Genomic DNA, 6,259 nt, shown 5'->3' on the forward strand with positions numbered 1-6,259 from the left:
TAGATAAGAGTCGTAGAATTTTGAAGGCCTATGATTCATGTATTACTTTTTAATAAAAATTTAGATTTTATATATGGTATTTAACACAATAGCACTTTTTCTGCCATATGAAATTAACTTGTTGAAGGAATTTTATTGTAACCATGAAACATAGTAGAATAAGATGGTATTCATTTAATAAATAAATTTTGGTGGAATATAAAAGTAATGTTTTGTTTGGATGTTAAAGATTCTCACCTAATAAAAACACAAAATTACTCTTATAATTAAAATAAGTGAACCTCTTTGATTAAATAATAATTCATGAAATAAATGTGTCAGGGTAATCTCTGTATCGGCGAGATATCCCTCTAAGTCCTAAGAACTGATAAAGGAAAATGATTATGTTTACAACAGTAAATATTGGGAAAACTTAAATATTTAATCAAAAATTATTGAGAGCGTAACCAGTAATAAGAGGGACTCAGTGACTAAATCCTAAAATAATTGAGAATACAGCTCCTATAGATAGGACATAATAGAAACAGATTACAAGGTAGTATGTATCATGTAATACAATATCAAGTGATGACTTTGATAGTATAAACCCAGTTACTCATCTTATGGTAAATATAATTACAAATATAATTACAAAAATCATAAAAGAGTGGGAGTTATATTTATTTTCGACAATTAAAAACTCTTTTAAGGCTCCAAAGTTTCCAAACTAATACGTAATTATTGATCTGTTGAGAGCGTGGTGATTGCAGTAGCTACCACAGTTAGTGTTAAAACAAGCAGAATATCTGTAATTAAGATAAATCAGACTATTAACGGAGTTTTGTCTACAGAATAATGTTTATGAGTTATTAATAATTGTAGAGATAAAGGAATAGCTCCCATAACTGAAGAAATTCTTGCATTATGTAGAGAATTATTGTTAAATCTACTGACGAACCTTTGTGGACTTTTATATTTGAGGAGAGAAGAGGGTATACAGTTCCAACACCGGGAGCTAATAAATCTTTTTAAAGTAAAAAGTATAATAAACGGTAATGGAAGTCGAAATCCTATGTTATTTATTCGTGAATAAGCTATGTCTGCTGACCCAATTGTTAAAAGGACAAGGAAATTACAATATCCTCTAAGTATAACTGGCACACCTATGAAAAAAATTATATTACATGCGTGTTCTGTTACAATAAAATTATAAAGTTGATCATTGTTAACGATTGCGCCGCATGATCCAAATGTAAATCAAATAATTATTCTCATTAATGACTCGATCATACTAGCTCATATGGCAAATATAAAGTAGAAAATTCCAATATCTTTATGATTCGTTAAATATAGTCATTTGTTCATTATATATTTAGACTAAATTTAATATATTGGTAGTAAAATTAATTATAAAAATTAGAGTGCTATGTCTGATTTAAGTAATAAATTGTAAATTTATTTAAAAATTACTTTTTTAATACTAAAGAAATTTAAGGGTATTTTATTTATGAATACAATTTTAGTTACTAATCATCAGTTTTGATTAAAATATTTAAGATTTATAAAATAATTATTTTTTAAACTTTTAAGGTTTCTAGTTTACTACTAAATTAAAATTTTTAAAGTATTATAATTAAGGGCGCAAATAAGGGTAAGATAATAAAGGCAGAAATATTTAAATCAAAACTTGATTTTTTTGTGTAAAATTAGATATAAAGTTTTTTACACATATGGATCATGAAATTATTTTTATGTGGATAAATGTTATTAACAAGGAACTAAATAAGAGAAAGATTATTAATGTCATCGTATTTAAATTTTTAATAATAATGTAAGTTGTGAATTAGTTAAAGAGAAAAAAACAAACTGGTGGCATTTTTGATAACTTTATTATTATTAGTGCAAATATTAAATTAAAGTTTTTGATACTGCGGAGAAAAATTTGAGTAAGATTGTAGGTTTATTCAAAATTTACCTAATTATAAGTAAAATGGTAAAGTAAGTAAAACAGTATATAAATCATATTTAATGTTTTACTTAAATAAGTATAATAATTTATCTTGTTTTATTACTAAAGAAATCTGTAATTAATATTTTTATTCTTTTACTGTTGATTATAGAAACAGAAAAAACACTTCTTGTTATATTTAAGAATATATAGAATATATTGTTATTATTAAGAACATAAAGATTGGTCTTGTAATCTCCGTAAGATAAAAAATATTAAATGGATGCAATTTCTGAAAAGTTAGTAAAAGTGCAATTGCCTGCCAGGTTATAAATTTGCTTAAAAAAGTTAATCATAAATGGAATGGGGTGATTCCACGTTTTAAAAATAAAGATACTATTAATATTGAATGTTTTGAATTTAAAATTACTGGGTTGATAATTATGGCAAACAACATAATTAAAAATGCTAGAACTTGTATTACAAAATAAGTAAAAGTAATTTTTTTTTCTTAAATTATTATGAGTATGTAATTGATGAATATGAAAGTATTAATTTCTATAATAAATCAAATTTGAAGTATGCTGGATAATATTCTTGTTATTAGGGATGTAAAAATTAATACTGATGTTAGAAAGATAATGATATTAGAAAAGAAGATAATGATATTAGAAAATAAGTTGAGTTATAATATTAAAACTTATTAAACATTAATATTTTGTAAGGTTCTCTGAATTATAAGTTTTTGAAATTTGATATTTTTTTACAAACTTTTGACTAAATATCGAACAAATCAATCCTAAGTTTTATATCAAATCTTGATATTTTGAAATTTTTCTAATCGAGACATGTACGTATCGCGGATAGAATTTTTTTAACCTAGAAAACAATTCAAAAGTAGTATTGATTTTAATTTTTTCATATTGCAGAAAAATCAACACAAAGTGCAACAAAATATATTGTGAAATTCTCACAGAGACGGAAAAATCACAGAAGACTCTCAAAGTGGCAAAGATGAAAAACTAGGCGCCCGCGGGAATAATGATCACCGCCGTGCTGCTGCTTCGTGAAGCAAAAAAATGTGACTTGGAAATTCTGTTCTTATCTTCAAAGCAGAAATTTTGGACCCTCACAAACTTGCTAATTATCAACATTAGAATCGCAAAGCGTTCAAAGATGTCATACGCAAGAATCGTATGATCATTTTTAACTGGATACAGTACGCACAATGAGAAGAAAGTCAGAAACAGATTCAACAAGCCAAATCTATTTACGAGCTAGCGCTGGCGGTAGATTATCGGAATATATCTTTGTGTGTCTCAAATACATAAAGATAGAGATGCGCAACAGGCAGGTCAATTACGCCAGGAATCTGTGGGATCGTGCAATTACGTTGTTCCCACGACCAAATCAATTTTGGTACAAATATACGTACATGTAAGAATCTCTGAAAAACATTGCCTGTGCGCGTCAAGTGATCGAGCAATGAAAGAAATGAGAACCGGACGAACCGGTCTGCCTGGCAGACAAATATAAAGTTTATGCTGCGACAAAGAGATTGAGTGCGCCCAAAAAATTTACAAGCGCTTTATTATGGTACATCCCGATAAAGCATTGGATAAAGTACGGAGAAGCTTTACGAATTTATCAGAGGCGCGCGCGACGTTTACGAACAAGCGGTAAATTCTTTACGAAGACAAGGGTCTGGACGAGAAGTTGTTTCCGGCTTTTGCCAAGTTCGAGAAAAATCAACAAAAACACGTTCGCGCGCGTATTATCTACAAGTACGCTTTGGAACATCTGTCAAAAAGAACCAGTCACAAAAGTTACAAGGCTTATACAAGGTTTATACAATTCACGAAAAGAAGTACGGCGATTGCTTGGGAATCGAGGATGTCATCTGCAAGAAGAAGCATCAATACGAGCAGAGAGTAAAGGAGAATCCGTCTACTTACAACACGTGGTTCTATTATCGTGTAAGTAAACCCAATGTGTTTTACAAGACGTACGAACAAGCGATCGCTAAAGTTTCGTCAACCAAGAAAAAACAATGCTGGCATAGGTACATCTACCTTTAAATCAAGTATGCCATCTTCGAGAAACTAGAAACGAAAGACATCGAACGTTGCCGTGAGGTGTACAAAGTGTGTCTGGAACTCATACCACACAAACGTTTCACTTTCTCCAAGATCTGGCTGTATTACGCGTACGTTGTCGTGATCCGACAAAAGAACGTCGCGAAATCAAAAAAACATTGGATCTGGCACTGAGCATTTGTCTGACGGACAAGCTCTATCAAAGTTACATTGATCTGGAAACGCAGCTTGTTGAGTTTCGATCGATGTCGCAAGTTGTATGTGAAGTTTCTCGAGTTGGGTCCGGAGAATTGCGCCACGGTGATGCGATTTGCCGAGGTGGAAACGCGTTTGAATGCGATCGATTGCGCCCGCGCGATCTACGAATTCGCCATTGCGCGGCCGCAATTGAACATGCTGGGACTGCTGTGGAGATCGTACATTGACCTTGAAATCGCTCAGGGCACGACAAAAACGCTCGTCAGCTGTTCGAGCGTTTAATCGAACGCACGTTGCACGTCAAGGTCTCGATCGTTTACGCCAAGTTCGAATTGCTGAACCCGCAGCTGGAAAACATTCCCAACAACGTCGTTCTGGCCAGGTGTATATTTGAGCGCGAAAACAACGCGTCGAAAAACAGCGGCGACATCGAAAGTCGCGTGTTGTGCTGGAGACTTGGAAGGACTTTGAGAGTGAAAAAGGCGAAAACTTTTGCCAAGATTATGGAGAAAACGCGCAGAGTAAAGAAGAAGCAAAGCATCGTTGAGGAGGACGAGAACAACGACAAATAAGAAAAACTAGGATATGTAATGAAAACACCATATAAAGTTGCAAATCGTAAACGTTGTTCTCTTGCTGGCAAATGCAAAAAGAAACAATAAATCAACACTGCGTTACCTCAAATATATTTATTTTGGTGCCGTGAATGCATCATTGTTTTGTTTCGTGACAGTACGCAAACGTTAAATCATGTTCGCTATAGCGGAATTGACACTGGCGTAAGTTCCGTTTACTCGCGGTCTTACGTATTCCAAGGGATTCGCTTGATCAATGCGAGTGTGATTCACGTCTACGGCGTCGCATTTTCTCGCGGACGGTACTCGTATGTTTGGATACTACCAATAAACAAAAAATTCCAACAGTTTAAACGTTACGATCGCTACGCTTTTTCTCTTTGGACGACCGTCTGATTAAACGCGCGCACTATATATTATGTCGTAAAACCGATTGTACAAATTGCTGTTAAGCACCGCGCAATTGCCGCATCTTTTACCTAGTTTAGTAGTTGCTGCTATGCATATTATATCTTTGAGTTACGCGCGATTTTAAACGGATTCGTCAATTCAGACGTCTACGTTTATTCCGCGGTTGAATTTTGACGCAAATAGCGTAGCGACGTATTGACGCGCGCTTGTAAACTTGCATCTAAGAATCGAATGTGCGCATCGCGCGACACTGAGCTTCTATGGATCGGTCATAATTGAGTTTGCAAAAAATCAATAGTTTTATCGCAATAAAATTTGTCTACTCTACGCTCCGTTGTTCCGAACGTACCGCTGTGCTGTTCGACAAACGACGAACGCGCTGCGACGACGTGTCGCACATTAGGCGCGAGAATAAGTAATAAGTCATTGATTGGGAGCACGTGGAATGCAACTAATCGCCGAACAGAAACGTTCGAAACATGCACGTTTGCAATTTGAGCAACGATTCGATTCCGCGTACAATCATGCACGTGTACACGTCTCCGTCAAAATCGGCGTTTAGGTTGCCGAGATTATACGGCGACACGTCAATGGAATCGTTGCTTTTGTTTGATTCGGTATGTATATTCGCGATACAATTACAACGCTACCGTTGTGAATACACGGATCGTGTTTTAATACAATCAAAGGTGAACGGTACGTCAAAGCACGCATTTGCACGACCAATACGTGCATTTGTTGTCGTTAGGTTGTAACCGGACGAATTTGGTAATTTTGTAAAAACACTGTCCCGGTCGCCACCTACTTTCACCGCCAAGCAGGAAGATAACGCACAGGACTTACCGTGTTGCCCTCTCAGAGTTTTGTTACGTCCGCGCCACATTTTCGACTTATAATTTTTCGTAGGTTAATGCATGCGCATACATATATATATATATTCCACATCTTATACGTTGCGGCACGTCGTACGTGCGTAATATAGTATAGGTTAAGGTTAGCAAGTCATACATGTACGTAATTCCGTTAGATCCAACTCAACCAATCACAACGAT

The 6,259-nt window shown here is 34.4% G+C and overlaps 1 pseudogene; it reads left to right on the forward strand.

The window, feature by feature from the left end:
- Positions 1-2,903: 2,903 nt before the first annotated feature.
- LOC109863211 lies at positions 2,904-4,793 on the forward strand (annotated as a pseudogene).
- The last annotated feature ends 1,466 nt before the right edge of the window (positions 4,794-6,259 follow it).

This window comes from Pseudomyrmex gracilis, unplaced genomic scaffold (genome assembly GCF_002006095.1).
Source record: "Pseudomyrmex gracilis isolate BER0280 unplaced genomic scaffold, ASM200609v1 scaffold_3603, whole genome shotgun sequence".
In the NCBI taxonomy this organism is placed as follows: domain Eukaryota; kingdom Metazoa; phylum Arthropoda; class Insecta; order Hymenoptera; family Formicidae; genus Pseudomyrmex; species Pseudomyrmex gracilis.